This window comes from Macaca thibetana, chromosome 7 (assembly GCF_024542745.1).
Source record: "Macaca thibetana thibetana isolate TM-01 chromosome 7, ASM2454274v1, whole genome shotgun sequence".
Lineage (NCBI taxonomy): Eukaryota > Metazoa > Chordata > Mammalia > Primates > Cercopithecidae > Macaca > Macaca thibetana.
The window spans coordinates 101,232,170-101,249,252 of record NC_065584.1 but is presented as its reverse complement, the minus strand read 5'-3'; the positions used below and the strand labels follow the sequence as shown (position 1 = coordinate 101,249,252).

General features: G+C 46.7%; 1 protein-coding gene across 1 annotated transcript in view; it reads left to right on the top strand.

Annotated features, from left to right (window-relative positions):
* The first annotated feature begins 548 nt into the window (after window positions 1-548).
* The window catches only part of WDR93 (WD repeat domain 93), a 289,540-nt gene continuing 273,005 nt past the window's right edge, over window positions 549-17,083 (top strand). Inside the window, exon 1 of the mRNA XM_050797647.1 lies at window positions 549-559. The gene's annotated coding sequence lies outside the window, so the exon portion shown is untranslated. The remainder of the gene's footprint in view (window positions 560-17,083) is intronic.

Genomic DNA, 17,083 nt, shown 5'->3' with positions numbered 1-17,083 from the left:
CCTGCCTCAGCCTCTCGAGTAGCTGGGACTACAGGCACGTGCCATGACACCGGGCTAATTTTTGTATTTTTGATAGAGATGGGGTTTTGCCATGTTGGCCAGGCTGGTCTCGAACTCCTGGCTTCCAGTGATCTGCCAGCCTCGGCCTCTGAAAGTGCAGAGATTACTGGTGTGAGCCACTGTGCCCAGCCCCAGGGTAACCCAGTTCTATTAATAGCACTAGCCCCACCCTCTGGGGGAGGGTTCTGGGTGGCTTACGTCATTCATAGAGGTCCCAGTCCCCACACCAGTGAGTGGTTTAGGCATCAAAGTGTGCTGTGCCATTGGCACAGTCATCTACTGCAGCCTAACAAACAACTTCAAAACTTAAAATCACAGCATTTATTTTGCTCAACACATCTGTAATTGGGGAGGAAACAGTGAGGACAACTTGTCTCTGCCATGTGGTGTCAGTTGGGCAAAGTTGACTGGGACTAAAAGGCCCGTTTCCAAGAGGGCTCACGCACATGGCTGGCAAGTTGTGCCAGCTGTAGACTGGTCATTCAGCTTAGGCTGGGGGCCAGGGGACTCCTGCTTGGCTGGGTCCCAAGAGACAAGAAGTAGAAGCTGACGATTTTTTATGGTCTGGGCCCTAAGAAACTGGCAGTGTCACTTTTGTCCTAGTCTATTGGTCAAGCAGGAGCTTGACCCACCTAGCTCAGATTCAAGGGAGGGTATAGACTTCACCTCTCAAAGGGAGGGGTATAATTTAAGAGCGACATTGTTAAAACTGTCATAGCCAAGAGAACATGGGAAGTCTATTGGGGGATTTCTGGGAAAGGTTTCTTTGCTCTCGAAAAGAGACATAAGCATAACAGAATAACAATTGAGAGTCCAACATAAGAAATGAGACAATCTCAAGAAAAACAAGAAGATCATACACTTGACCCTTCATGATTATGTTCCTAATTTCATAAAATTCAGGGAAAGGAGAAGACCATTAAAGTATCTTCTACAATTGTTACAATTGGGATAATAATAAAGCATAACTAAATTACATATAATTGTGTGACTTATACTTTAAAAATCCTGTAGGATTTCAATATTTGATGGGAAAACTCAATATTGTCAAGATGTCAATCCTTCCCAAATTAAAGCATATATTCAGTGTAATCCTACTGCGATTGGAAATTACAAGCAGACTCACTCCTCTGGAAGAGTTCATCTGGAAGAGTCAACGTGAAAAATTAACCAAGAAAAATTTGAGAGAAGAGATGTTCTTACAGGATGCAAAAGCACATAAAAAGCGTTGTATGGTAGCACAGGTAACAAGAAATTGGAAACAACTTGAATGTCAACAGGGAAACAGGTAAATAAATTAGAGTGGAGGCCGGTGTGGAGGTGCACACTTGTAATCCCAACACTTTGGGAGGCTGAGGCAGGAGGATCTCTTAAGCCCGGGAGTTTGAGACCACCCTGGGCAGTATAGTGAGACCCTGTCTCTATTTTTTTTAAAAAAATTAGCTGAGTGTGGTGGTGTGCACCTGTAGTCCAGCTATTTGGGCTGAGGTGGGAGGATCTTTTGTGCCCAGGCATTTGAGGTTGTAGTGAGCTATGATCACACCATTGCACTCCAGTCTAGGCAACAGAGCTCTTGCTCTCGCTCTGTCTCAAAAACTATAAATAAATAAGTAAATTAGAGCAGTAGATCTCAAACTTGAGCATACATCAGGATCACCCAGAGTGCCACTAAAATACGATGGCCAGACCCATTCTCAGTGCTTCTGAGTCAACAGGTTGGTAGGCATTCATTCAAGTGTTTGTAGCAAGTAAGTTCCCAGATGATGGTGATGCTGATGGTCCAGACCACACTTGAGAACCACTGAATTACAGAATGTTCTAAAACTGATAGAAACACAAGGGGGGTAAGCTGCAAAATAACATCAGTTTTCAAAAAAAAAAAAAAGACTCTAGAACTAAAATGAAACCAACATATATATATATATATAATTTAACTTAAAAACATGTCTGAAAAGAAGAAAGTACACAAAAGGAAGAGATGGTTATTCCTCTTCCCCTGAGCATCGCTAGGTCTGCATGTGATGCCCAGAGCTGCTCGCCACCTTTATATTGACCTCAGGTTGAAGCCAATGGCAAGAGGTGTGGAGCTGTAAGACTCATAGGAAAGCAAAACTGGATGGATACATGAGCCTGGAATGTCCCTGGGGAGATTCTTATATGAATTCATAAATCCTCTTATGATTTAAGCCATTTTATTGGGGTTTTCCCAATAGTAATAGTCAAAACCATCTAACTCATGCAGTAATGATTATGATTGTTTGTAAAGATCAAATAAGGTCATATAAGTGAATGCTCTTTGGGGACCTTGACACATAGTAAGGTTCTCACATCCAGTCACCATTTTCTATACTTATTCTGCAAAAACCTTCAGAGCTGGGCTATATGGGAACATTATGTGGAAGCTGGCAGATGCTCTGACCTCCAGGAGCTCAGGGAATACAAGGGGAGCCAGGACAAGCAAAAAGAGGAATTTAATGGCTCATGAACCTGGGATATCTAGGGCTGCACTGGCCTCAGGTGTCACAGTCCCTGCTACTCAAATTATGGCAATCAGCCTTTTTCAATGTGTCTCAGGGCTCCTCTTTGTGAGCCAGTTTTATTCTTTCCTGCTGTGTAGAGTTTCCTCCATGCAGCAGGAGAAGAACATGGATTTCACAACCATAAACTTACGTCATAGTGTCTGAGCAAGCCAAGAGGAAAGACAAGGCTCCTTTTTCTCTGCCTTTGTTTACAAAATCCCAGGGAAGAAGGCTGATTGGCCTAGCTTTGTCAGGTGCCCTTATCTGTGCCAATCACTGTGGTCAGAGGGATGGGATACCATGCTTGACCAAACAAATGTGTGATACGTGGTTGTTTACATACATCATTTATGATAGCTAGATATAGATATCTGCAGAACAATATTATCACAAATTCAGAGGCAGGCGATGCGCATATGTATTATCTCAGTTTCTGTGGGTCAAGAATCTTGGAATGGCTGAGCTGGGCCCTCTGCAAGCCTGCAATCGAGGTGTGTGTCAGGACTGGGTCCTCATCTGGAAACTTGACTGAGGAAGGATCTACTTCCAAGCTCATGCAACTCTTGGCAGAATTCAGTTCCTTGCATTTACAGGACTGAGGGCTCATTTTCCTGCTGGCTGTCAGCTGCCCTCAGTTTTACAGGCCACTCTCAGTTGGACCTGAAATGGCCACCTGCTTTATCAAAGCCAGCAAGAGTGTGAAACACTCCAGCAAGACAGGTGCTACAATCTTATCTATTTAATTATGTAACCAGGTACACAGAATCACCTGCATCCCATACCTTTGCTGTATTCTATTCATTAGCAGCAAGTTCCAGGTCCTGCCAAACAAAAAGGAGAAAAGGTTACACAAGGGCAAGAATACCAGAAAGTGGGATCATCTATTTTTTTATATCTAATATTCATAGTATTTGTTGTCCATCTGCTTTGTGCTAATTATCCCCTTTAATGCTCACAACTCACTCTGAGATAGATGTTATTTTCCACATTTTACAGAGAAGAAAACCGAGTCTCAAAGAAGTGAGGCGATCTACCAAAGATCACATATGTAATTACTGGCAAAGATGGATTTCAATCTAAGTCTATCTAACTGCAACACATCTCCTCTTTTCCTTATATCAAGATGCTAATGAGGCCAGGTGCAGTGGCTCATGCCTGTAATCCCAGCACTTTGGGAGGCCAAGGCGGGTGGATCACTTGAGGCCAGGAGTTCGAGACCAGCCTGGCCAACATTGTGAACCCCGTCTCTAATAAAAATACAAAAAATAGCTGGGCGTGATGGTACGCACCTGTCATCCCAGCTACTTGGGAGGCTGAGGCAGGAGAATTGCTTGAATCCAGGAAGTGGAGGTTGCAGTGAGCCTAGATCATGCCACTGCACTCTAGCCTGGATGACCGAGTGAGACTCCATCTCAAAAAAAAAAAAAAAAAAAAAAAAAAAAGCTAATGAATAAACCATCCTGGATGTTGTTTAGTGAAGCCAACTATCTCTGGGCTTGGACACAACTGCATGTCTTTCCTCACTTTGGTGAGGTGAGACTCTGGGTCCTTCCCCAGTCACACATGTGCCATTGAGTCCAAGTAAATAGCTATCAGTTATGTCCTTCCCCTGAGCCTGTATTTTTCTTTCCTTTGCTCCCATTTGGGTAGTCCACTCTGTACTCACTGCCATCCTGTTGGCATGGGGCTGTCCATGAAATACAGGTATACTACCACCTTCCTGGCTTCTGCTTCTCAATGCCCAAGCCCCTAGAAAAATTCAGATTTGTGAGCAAAGACACAATATCTTGGAGAAGCAGAGGAAGGAGGGGATTCTCCTTTCTCCAACACCCTTGGAATAGAGAAAAATTCTCCCAGGCTGGGGAGAGAAGAAAGGGGTGACAGAATGATTGGGTGTTATTGCCTTAATTTACAGACTGAGATTCACAAATCCTCAACTTTAAGGTGTGTTTCCAACCCACACCCCCTTCTCTGAGCCCTTCCTATCCCTCTACAATGGGTTGTATATTTGTCAGGATGTCAGTCTGGTTGCTGCATGAAAAGACCCAAAAGAATAGGGCTTAAACACAAGTTTATTTTTCTTACATAAAAATCTGGGTGGATGGCCTAGTGCTGGAATGGTGGCCCCATAATTATCAGGGACCCAGACTCTTTCTGTCTTGTTGCTCTGCCTTTGTTAACATGCAACTTCAATTTAATCTGCATGTCAGGGGGCAGGAAGAGAAAAGTGCTTCCTTCCTGGAGCCTGACTTAGGAAGTTGTGTACTCCACTTCCAGTCATTGGCCAGAATTTGATCATGTGACCACATGTTAGCAGCAAAGGAGTTTGGGAAATGTAGTTTTATATTGAGAGGCTACATGCCCCTTTATTCTACAAATAGTTATGAAGGGTAGAATAGGTAGAGTGGGACAATTAGCAGTCTCTACCAGTGGTCCTATGTGGTCCAGCCCTGTGGCCTTAGCTCTGATTCTTTGTTTAGGAGAGTTTCTGGCCTTAGCTCTGATTCTTTGTTTAGGAGAGTTTCAGGCATAAAATCTTTTAATACGGTGGCTTTGCATCTGTTGGTGCCTTCAGGAAACAAGAAAAGAGTGGACAGGGGCCAAAAGCCACGTCCAAGTGTATCAGCAAGCAAGGAAAGGAGGGTCAGCATGGGGGTCCTGCTAGGTGTTCTGCACCCAAAGCAAGTTCCAAGGGTGACAGCCTTGTCCACTCTTACTGCCTGCCATCCTGATTGGCTGTGCTGTGCCTAGACACTTCACTCTGGTTATCTCCTTCTCCAACTCAAAGAACAACTTTCCAACTTTTTTTTTTGGTGTGTAAGGTGAGACGGGGTGTCTAGGCTGAGGAAAAAATTATCTAGGTAGGATCTGGGTCTTCTACTCTTACAGCCCCTGCTCAAAAAAGGGAAGAATGCAGCAGGTGGTAGATTTAGGTCCTATAAGTCCTGCATCAGAATTAATTCCCAAGCCCCTCAGTATGTCTGTTGTCTTAATTCACACGCCTGCCACCCACATTCACAGCCTGCATGTCGCTGACCTGGGTCAGTCCCAGAAAAGCCTCATAAGTGTTCATAAAGGGTATCTCTGCTTGCTAACCTCCATCTCATTCTCCCAGTGTAGCCAAAGTGAATGCATGCATTCATTCTTTCACTCATTCATTCAACAAGTAATGATCAATCTTGCAATGTGCCCAGCTTATCCCTTGGCAGATGGGGTCTCTGCCCTTTGGAACTGGGGAGACTGGCCAAATGGCACAAAGAAGTACACCATCATGGGTGCCTGTAATCCCAGCTACTTGGGAGGCTGAGACAAGGAGAATCTCTTGAACCAAGGAGGCAGAGGTTGCAGTGAGCTGAGATCACGCCACTGCACTCCAGCCTGGGTGGCAGAGTGAGACTTTGTCTCAAAAAAACAAAAACAAAAACAAGAACAAAAAACCACACACACAAACAAACAAACAAAAAAGAAGTATAGCAACACAAACTTGATTACTGCTATGGAGAAAAAGTACAGAGTACAAAAAAGGCATGTGTAGCAGTGAAAAAAATGGAATGGGATAGGGTGTGTAGAACATTCTAGGCATCAGGCACAGCCTATGCAAAGGCCCTGGGGCAAAACTGAGTGTGACAATTCCTAGAATTAAATGAAGCCCTGAGGTTGGTATCCCCAACAGCGAGGAAGGGAGTGGAGAATGCTGTTCCTGATCCTGTCACCCCTACTGCTTAAAACTCTTCAATGACTCATTGCCACTAGCTTTAGTATAGGATCCACATTTGCCCTTGGTTAGGTCCCTGCCTTCCCCTCTGGCCTCACCACTCCTGATCTGGATGTTCTGTTGCCTCCCAGACACTGGTCCCTCCATCCCCAATCCTTTGCCCGAGCAACTCCTACCGGTCCTTCAGGACTCAGCCTAGACATCATGGTCTCTAGAAAGCTGGAATGGATATTCTCCTGTTTGCCTCTTCAAATCCAAGCGCTTTCTGTAGGTTTTGCCAGGAGGGAGGGAAGTGAGGTCAGGGGCCTGCTCTGCAGTTAGCTGTGTGGCTGTGGGTAAGTTACTCAACTTCTCTGTACTTCAGTTTCTTCATGAGGTAAAATGGAGATAATAACTGCACTGACCTCATAGGATTATTGTGAAGGTTAAATGAATTAATAATATATGTAAAGTGCCTAGAGCTGTGCCTGGCACATAGAAGTGCCTTGTGTTTGCTGTTATTGGTCTTTAGTCTTCTCCTGTCCTGGACTGGGTACTATGTCATTGGTTTCAGTCTTGCCTCTCCTCACAGGGCTAGGGAACTTTAGGGAGTGCCTAGGTCTCCCTGCACTCCTGCCTCCTACTACTTTGCCCAGTGGAAGTCATATGGTAACTGCCTAACCAGTTGGATTTGCTCTAAGAAGAATGAATTTCTGGCCATCTCCCATATGGAAGTAAACATGAACTCTGGCCTCTTCTCCCAGTTGGGGGACAAGGGGTTCTGATCTCTGAGATCTCTCTCCACACCCTGACTCGCAATACCACCCTGCACCCCAGCCTCCTGCCAGCTGGCAGCAGGGCACATCCCAATGGCCCTGGAATGGAAGAGTGAGGGGCACTGGTGGTGAAGGCAGGGTGGGTGGTGAGGACGGTGGTCTTGTGAACACCTGTGGACAGGGGGATCTTCACATTCACAAGGAAACTGATGACCCAGGTGGGTCCAGTGGGAAGTGGCCAGGGTGGACAAGGCCTTCAAATCTGAGAAACGAAGTAGTTGGGGGTGCCACACCCAGGGAAGAGAGGAGGAGTCTTTCCATGCTGAAGGGGGGCCTGGGGAGGAGAGAAGACCCTGTCTGAGTAGCCCAGGAGGCAGAGAAATGCATGCACTGCAGGTTCTGTGTCTGGACTGATAACAACCATTGTTCCTGATGACCTTTGTTCCTGAGCAATGTGTCCAAGGCTTGACACTGCTGTGTGCCACAGCCCCACGCTGACAGTGACTGCAGCACACACCGCAGTATGCTAGTGCTAACCGTCCCGACAGTGCCCTCCCTTGGTCATCTTAGTCTTCTGCATCCTTAGTTCCTCATACAGAATTGGGGTTGGGGAACAGCCAGTTCCTGTTTGCTGGTTGAAGGAAGGAATGAACCCATATGGTAGGGGCAGGGCAGAAGAGGCAGAGGAATCAGATAGAGCTGGGTTCAAAGTTCTGCTCCTCATCTCCTAGCTCTGTGGTGCTGGGCAAGTCGCTCAGCTTCTCTGAGCCTCAGTAGTCTTGTCTGTGAAATAGGATACCCAGTACTTACTTCTCTGCGTTGCTGTCAGGTTCTGTGTAAACAAAGGGTGGCACAGTGATTGGTGCCTGCCTAAAGGCTCAGGAAACAAAGCAAGAACTTTCTTCCAAGTCTCTGCTTGTCCCTGAATCTGTGTGTAGTGCGACTCACCCTTTCAGGACCCCATCTTTCTGGCATCTTTGAGTCCTCTGCTGCTCCCAAACTTCAAGCCTCAGCCTGTCTCACAAGGGAACAGACACAGGGTACAGAGAGCTGCCCACCTTCACCTTGAGAGAGCCTGGAGGTCACCTCTTTTGTCCAGCCCTCCCTCTGGGGGTCCTTGCCTCTCTACCCCATCCTTCATCTCAGCCAGCCCAAAGGGACATCCCAGAGAACAACGCAAGCTGGAAGGTGCTGGAATTGGTGGGAAAAAAGGCCCACGACGGTGAGGAATGAGTTCCTGAGGCCTGGGTGCCCCACACCCCCTGGGCCTGCCTGCTCCCTGCAGAAGGGTCCCTGGTACCTTCTATTTTCCCAGCCAGGAGGCCGCCGGTTCCCACATTACCACATGAATGGGGCACAAGCCCCCCTGTCCACTCGAGCAAACAATTTGGCTAGCAAATTGACATAATTACAAGAGACAGCGAGGGAAGAAAAACGCCCCCCACCCCCTTGGCCCCCCAGCGGGCGACTCCCGCCGAGTTCCTCTGGGCTTTGTGGGCCGGGCGCTCAGGGCTGATTAGAAACCTTGTGGCCTTTTCAAGAGCCCTAAGTGATTGGTCCCTTAATCTGATTACAATTTGCAGAGCCCCTCCAACCACCTCTGAAGGGCTGTTCTCAAGCGCCCCGCTAGACGATGTGCAAGTACACACACACACACACACACACACACACCGAGCACCCACTTGGGCCTGCTGGGCGGGGGCTCTGCCACTTTCGTCCTCATGCCTCACTCCCTCAGTCAGGCATATCAGGTCCCATTCCCTGTGCCCCAAACCTCAGACACACAAAGGGCCTGACACTGCCCCTAATACATGGGGTTGCCCATCTTTAGAGGGTCTCACACAGATACAATGCCCAGGCCAGGGGCTTATGTGCACACACACTCCTGTGAGTGCACCTTCTTCTCATCTCCCATCCCTTCTCAGGGCGGCTGCCCTGAGCATCCAGGGTTAGGCTGCCCGACCCCATCAAGGGCAGCCTCTCTCCCCAGCAGCGGTATTTCTGGGGCTCCTTGGGCTGCAGCTCCCACGGGATTAGGCCCAGCAGGCTGCCTGGACACCGTTCAGGCACAGGCTGCCCAGGGACAGGACTTGGGCTGCTCCCAGCTTGGGAACTCAGCTCACAGGGACTTTAGTCAATGGCCTCAGCCATCCACATCCAATTTGTATCTCTTAATCCCTGGGGCTGAGCCACAATGGCTCCTTTTCCTGTACTTGCTGGGGCTCTCATAGGCCCCAGCCTGGCCTCCCACCCCAAATAGAGCTCCCACTGGGCAGCAGCTCGGGATAGGAGTGGGGTGGGGGGAAAAGCAGGGGCCAAGGCAGAAGTGGACTGAAGTGGGGGCTCTGCCCTTGTTAACTGTTCCACCCTAGAAGATGCAAGTTGGGCGTGTGTATGAGAATAGGGAACATGTGTAGGGCCTTCCGGAGTGACCCCCAGTCTGCTGTAACCCCATCTTTTGTGCATCCCAGTCTGGAGGCCCTGGGAAGGGTATTGTCTACTTAGGAACCCCATCCTTTTGTCAGGTCATCCTAAATACCTGGAGCCTGGAGTCAGAGAGCAGGGAACACGGAGCCCAGGTTCAGACACTGGAATCAGAAGGATCTGTGACCTTGACTGAGTAACTTATCTGATCTAGGCTTCAGTTTCCCCACGTGTAAGATGGGAATGCTGCAGCCTCTCTCTCTCTCAGGGTTGCTGGGAGGCTAAATGAGCTGAGGCACATAAGACCCTCAGCACGGTGCCCAGCGCAGTCAGTGCTCCATGCCAGGTTGTGTCATTGTTCACAAGTCAAGAACAAAGAGGGGACTTGAAGTACAACCATCAAACACACGGATGGGGCAGTCTGTGTGCACCCCCTGTATCCCTGTAGAGAGAAACTTGGGCTCTGCAGGGCTAAGGAACTTCACTTTACAGTTGGGCTTTCCAGGAGGACCTTCTCAGTTGCCCACGTTTGTCATATCTAGCTGATTATGTGACCTAGTGCTGGTTTTGGAAAGAGGGGCCTCAACCCAGATCTCTGCCAGGGAGGTGAGGCAGGAGAATAGGGTCTGAAAGCAGGGAACTTAAGGCCAACGCATGCTGACTGGATATCAGAGGCTACTGACTTTTCAACCCCTCCTTTGTCTGTGTGGCAGTTGAAAAATGAAAGTACCACTGATTGGTCCCCTCCCACAACCAATCAGACTGGTCGTGGGCCTACTCTTCCCCTCTGGCAACCAATCAGACTGGCCGCAGGCCACTACTTCATTTGCATAGAGTGAACCAATGGGAAACTTCTAGAGGGTATTTAAACCTCAGAAAATTCTGTAACCCATGCTCTTGAACCACTTGCTCGAGGCTGCTCCCACCCTGTGGAGTGTACTTTTGTTTAAATTAAATCTTTGCTTTCACTGCCTTGTTTTGTTTGTGTGTTTTGTCCAGTTCTTTGTTCAAAACGCCAAGAACCCAGGCAACTACCCTTAACTGGTTACATATGTTGGGGAGCCAGTCAGGAGGTAAGCCCAACGTTTAGGATTTATTTTTCTCTTTTTCCTCTTTCTCTCTTTTTCTCTCCAACTCAGGACCCTCGGTGGATAGCGCCTATGCACAGAGGCAACTGCAGGTTTCTGGCCAGGGCTACTTTATGGTGAAACCAAAAGGTTTCTATGTGGAAGCACCTAACCCCCACTGCCTGGCTTGGGTGAGGGACCAAGTCCTTTTCTTTTTCAGTCTTTGAGTGGCCGTTTCCTAGCAGCTCTTTAATAATTGAGGGCAACTGGCCAGGACCACCCTCTGGTGTTACCTGAAGGCCAAGGAGTGAACGGGTATAGCTGCCTGCCTGGAAGCAGGAAGGACTCTTTTCTGTCTTGTCCAGTTATCATCCCTGAACCCTCCATGTGATGCAGTTGACAGTGGCAGCCCATCCAGGGTGAGCTTACATTTCAGGCGACTTAAACCTTGTTTTCTTATGCTAAATTCTTCCCTTCCCCTACTCAACTGGCTAAGGACAAGTCAGAGGGTTTGGGCAGATGGTTTGTGTGTGTCATGTGGGGGGATTCATAAAAGGGAATTTATGTACAATTTAATCTCGCCTAAATTTAGAAAGTTAAATAATTGTTTTAAGTGGGATAGGAAAAAATCCAAAGGTTTGACTGAAAATTAATTTCTAGAAGTCAATGCCTTCATCCAGGGACAAGAGGGAAAGTTCATAGTGGGCCATCAGTGGTGGAGGAAACCATTCCATAGTGGTGTCGGATCTAAGGTCAGAGATATCCGATAGACTAAGATGGGGCCCTAAAGAAGGATGCCCCCCCCAGGACCCCAGTCAGGGCCCAGAATTTTTCCAGGGGGATGACCCGTGTAAAATTTGGGTCACCTAATGAGCCCTCCACTTGTCAAAGTCCTCTTCTCTTTTCCAGACCACTATGGGCAACTCTCCATCAATTCCACCTGTTCCTCTATGGGTAACTCTCCATCTATTTCACCTGATTCCCTGCTTGGCTACATCCTCCACCACTGAAATCAACTTGACCCCGACAATCTAAAGAGAAAATGTATGATTCTCTTTTCCTGCAATACTGTTTGGCCTCATTATGAGCTGCTCAGCCTGGAACAGCGGGTGGTCAATAGTAGCCTTAATTATGACACCATCCTGCAATTAGACCTATTTTATAAAAGGCAGGGCACATGGTCAGAAATCCCACACATACAGGCCTTCATGGCACTATACCAAAACCCAATAATCCCCTCAAAGGAAAGTCCAAATGCAGAACTAGATATAGACGACCCCTTTTCACAAGGGCCACCTCTCTCTCAGGGTGACAGAAACCACCCCCATATAACCCCTTGCTGAGGGCTCCTGAGGCTAAAACCAAAACACCGGGGACCCTACTAAGTCCCCCTCACACTTGGAGGAGAACACCATATTCAACTCTCCCGCCAGCCCTGCTACCCATTGCGGAAGTAGCAGGAGCGGAGGGGACAGTCCTAGTGCAGGCCCCCTTCTCTGTAACTGATGTACAACAATGTAAGGAAAAGCAAGCAAGCTATTCCAAGAATCCCGGGAAATTTGCAGATGGGTTCCAAACTTTGACCTTAGCCTTTGATCTCTCATGGAGAGATGTTCAATTCATTCTAGCAACTTGTTGCACCCCTTTTGAAAAGGAATGAATCTTTGAGGCTGCCCGCCAGGAAGCAAACAATTTATTTGCCCAAAACCCACAGGGCAATCACCTGGGCCCAGACATAGTCCCCACTACTGACCCTAATTGGGACTATAACACACCCATGGGTATAAACAACTGGGCTAAAGTTCTTGAGGCTCTCCTTGGAGGAATGAAAAAGGAAATAACTAAGGCCGTAACTTATGATAAAGTAAGTGAGGTTACACAGGGCAAGAAGGAAAATCCAGCCATGTTTTATGGCAGACTGAAGGAAGCCTTTAAAAAATATACTAATCTGGACCCTTCCTCTCCTGAAAGCAAAATATTAATGGCACATTTCATTCACCAATCCACCCCAAACATTAGACATAAGCTCCAAAAGCTACAGGTGGGGCCACAAACTAATCACAATCAGCTTCTTGATATCACCTTTGTGGTGTATAACAATCATGATCTGGTGGAAGGAAAAAAAAAAGAGTAAAGAAAAATAGCAAGCCAAAATTATGGCAGCCATCATCGGCAATGCCCTGAATGCCCAGAAAGCATCCAAGGGAAACCCAAAGGGCCAGAATGATGATGCCAGAAAGGGCTTTTGCTTCAAGTGCAAGAAAGCTGGGAACTGGGCAAAGGACTGTATTCATCCCCCTCCAAGCCCCTGCTGAAAATGTGAGGGCACCAATTATGACCCCTGGCACTGGAGAATTCATTACCTTTGCTCCTACCGAGGAGCTCCATCAGGTAAAACCCTAGCTGTGCACAAGGAGGAATCAAATGAAGACTGAAGGGGCCCCAGGTCTTCCTCACTGCCCCTGTCTAGGAATATCGTAATTACTACTGAGAAGCCCTGGGTAACTCTGTAGGTCATGGGCACCCAAATTAAGTTTCTTTTTGATACAGGGGCAAGTTACTCTGTTCTTACTGCTTATACAAGAAAACTTTCTTCCCGGTCCGCAAGTGTTATGGGAATGGAAAGAAAGCCACAAACAAGATTATTTACTCCTCCTTTGATTTGTCAATTTAAGAAACAAATCTTCCAACAGGAATTTCTAGTAGTACCAAGATGCCCAGTCCCCCTGCTGGGAAGAGATACTATGGTTAAAATAGGGGCACTACTATAATTTAAGCATCACCTAGTGAAATTGCTAATAGTAAAAAATACGGACAGTGTCCCAGACCACATTAATAAACAGATTAACCCACTAGCATGGTATACTGGGAAACCAGGGAAGGCCAAAACAGCAGTGCCAGTCAAAATATGGCTTAAAGATCCTAGCTATTTTCCCAATTGAAAACAATACCCAATTAAGCTGCAAGCAAGAAAAGGCCTAGTGCCCATAGTTGAGGTATTACTTACCCATGGGCTCTTAAAACCTTGCAATTCTCCCTGCAATACTCCCATCTTACCCATTCTAAAGCTTTTGGGGGAATACCAGCTAGTATAGCATATCAGAATAATTAATGAGGCTGTTATCTCTCTCCACCCATTGGTGGTGGATCTATGTACTCTCTTGGCTCAGGTGCCAGGGGATGCAAAATGGTTCTCAGTCCTACACATAAAAGATGCTTTCTTTTTCATTCCTCTGGTCCCAGAGTCCCAATACCCTTTTGCCTTTGAATGGGAAAATCCTAATACCAGAGAAAAACAACAATACACTTGGACAGTGCTCCCCCAGGGCTTTCAGGATAGCCCCCACTTCTTTGCCCAACCCTTAGAGAGGGATCTGAGGGGTCTGAAACTGGGGGACGGGAATATACTCCAGTATGTGGATCACCTTCTTGTGTCTAGCCCAACCCAAGAGGCTTCTGACAAAAATACTATAAAAACCTTACATGTCCTGGCTTACAGGTGATACAAAGTTTCAAAAAGAAGACTCAGATTACTCTCCAACAGGTCCACTATTTAGGGTATATCTTAACACCTGGAACCTGGCAAGTATTCCCAGAATGAGTGCAAGCCATATGTGGTTTGCTTCCCCTCCTCCCCACCCCAAGCAGCAGTTTCATTCTTTTTGGGGAATGTCTGGGTTTTGTGGAATATGGGTACCAAATTTAGGGCTCATGGCAAAGCCCCTGTATGAAGCAACAAGGAGGCCTGAAAATGAGCTAATGGAATGGACCCTGGAAATGAGAGAAGCCTTTGCAAGCTGAAATAAGCCCTTACCCAGGCTACAGCTCTTGGGATCCCAGACCTAACTAAGCCCTAGTCTTGTATATAGCAGAGACGAATGGCATAGCTCTGGGAATGCTAGTCCAGAAATAGGATCAGAACCAGGACCAAACACTTACTTTTCAAAGAAGTTGGAAAGGGTGGCCTTGGGATGGCCAAATTGCCTGTGGGCAACAGCAGCCACTGCTATGTTAGTGGAGGAAGCCACTAAAATCACCCTGAGCCAATCACTGGAAGTTCTAACCCCAGATCAGGTAAAGTCAGTCTTAGAGATAAAGGGACACATCTGGATGATGGGGGAAAGGTTAACCAAATACCAGGCCATGCTCCTAGACAATCCAGATGTAACCCTTAAAACCTGTAATACTTTGAATCCAGCTTCATTAATACCCATAGGCCCAATAACAGATCATTCCTGTGAGCCAGTCATTGCACACACATGTTAGCTGGCCTAATTTAAAAGATCAGCCTCCCCCAGATTCTGAGGACTTGTTCACAGATGGCAGTTCTGTGTCAAATGCAGAGCACTGAGCTACGTATGCAATAGTCAATCACATCACCATTATCTAAGCCCAGTCACTGCCCCTTGGCACATCAGCACAAAAGGCTGAAATCATTGCTCCCACCCGAGCATTAATGTTGAGACAAAAGAAAAAGCTTAACATCTATACAGATTCTACATATGGCATTCCTTGTAGTTCATGCTTATGCTACAATCTAGAAAGAAAGGGGACTACTAGCTAGCAAACACTCCCCCATAAAGCATGGGCCTGAAATTCTTCAGCTATTGGAAGCAATACACCTGCCAAAGGCCATAGCTATAATCCACCATAGGGGGCGTCTAAGGGACTTAACCCCTATAGCACAAGGGAACAGAAATGCTGATAGAGAAGCCAAAGCCACATCCCTCAGGGTGCAATCCCAACAGATCCTAGCACTGATTTCCTTTCTACAATTTCCAATGGATCCTGAACACACACTACAGGAAGAACAGTTAATAAAGGAACAAGGGCGAGAGGGCGGGCGGGGCAAAAAAAAAAAAAAAAAAAAAAAAAAAAAAAGGATCCTGGTGGTATATGGGATCAAAAATACATCTCCCTCAAACAGCCCAGTGGAGAATTATAAAAACCCTGGGTGACTCCTTCCATAGGGGAGAGATGCCACCCTGGCCATGGTTAACAGGTTCTTCATTGGGCCTGACTTAGCTTCGGTGGTCAAGCAGGTCTGTCAAGCCTGCTCACTGTGTGCACTTAACCCAGGAAACAAAATGTCTCCTCTAATAGAACCAGTCCAGAGGAGAGGAACTTACCCAGGGGAAGACTGGCAATTAGACTTCACTCATATGCCAGCTTGCAGAGGATACAAGTTTTTGTCAGTGCTAACAGATATCTTTACCGGTTGGGTCGAAGCTTACCCTACCAGAACAGAGAAGGCTAATGAGGCTATAAAGTTTCTCTTAAAAGAATCCCCTGGTTTGGGTTACCTCAGAGCCTCCAAAGTGATAATGGCACATCTTTTATCTCCCAAATAACTCAAGGGGTTGCTAAGGCTCTTGGATTCAAATACTATTTACATTCAGCATGGAGGCCTCAATCCTCCAGGAGAGCAGAAAGGGCTAACCAAACTCTAAAATGAGCGTTAGCTAAACTATGTCAGGAAACATCAAAAACTTGGGTCAGTTTACTGCCTCTAGCCCTCTTAAGAATCCGTTATACCCCTAGAGCAAAAATTAAAATAACCCCCTATGAAATGTTATATGGAAAGCCATTCTTAACTAATGATCTAATTACTGATCCAGAAACAGCTGGTTTAGTAAAATACCTAGTTAACTTAAGATAATTTCAGCAGGCTTTGCAAAAGTTTGGAATTCAAAGGCTCCCCATACCGGGAATTAACCAGCAACCCAAAATCAGGCTAAGGGATAAGGTACTTGTTAACACATGGAAGGAGGGATCGCCTGCTCAACAATTGCAACCCCAATGGAAGGGACCATTTTCAGTGGTACTGGCTATGCCTTCTACGGTCAAGGTACTAGGATTAGATACTTGGATACATGTTTCAAGGATCAAGTCTGTGATACCTGAAGCCCCGGACCAGGAGCCTGAAGCTCCCATCAGACAGCCAAAAGACAAGTAAATGTCTACCAACTTTCCTTGGTGTTTTTGTTGCATAGTTACTGTAGGCTGGATAATAGCAGCCATGTTCTCAGATTTTTTGGTTTAATTGCTTTCTTTCAAATGATTGGAATCACTTCCTTTATAGTAATTAAGCAGACTGTTGTAATTCATTCCTATAACAAACATTCCTGACAGCATAGGTATCCACCCCCTGAAGTTCCCATTAAATCTTTTAACCAAATTCATTTCCTCTCATCTAGAGACCATCAAGCTTCAGATGATCCTGTGACAAGGTTTTCAGCCTGTTCCAAATGAAGACAGCACCCCTGGCCATCAAGAAACTACCCTGTCTCCACTCAATAGATCAGGGCGGGAGTTCAGTGATCCCCAGTAGGTAGGGACTGTGCCTCAAGTCAGTGTGACACAGTTATAGAAGAAAGACCATCAGTCCATCTGTCCCCTATAAAGATTTCCGGGGATCGTGTCTCTCAGGGGGGAAATGAGGCAGGAGAATAGGGTCGGGAGGCAGGGAACCTAAGGCTGATGCATGCTGACTAGATATCAGAGGCTACTGCCTTTCAATCCCTCCTTTTTCTGCATGGCAGT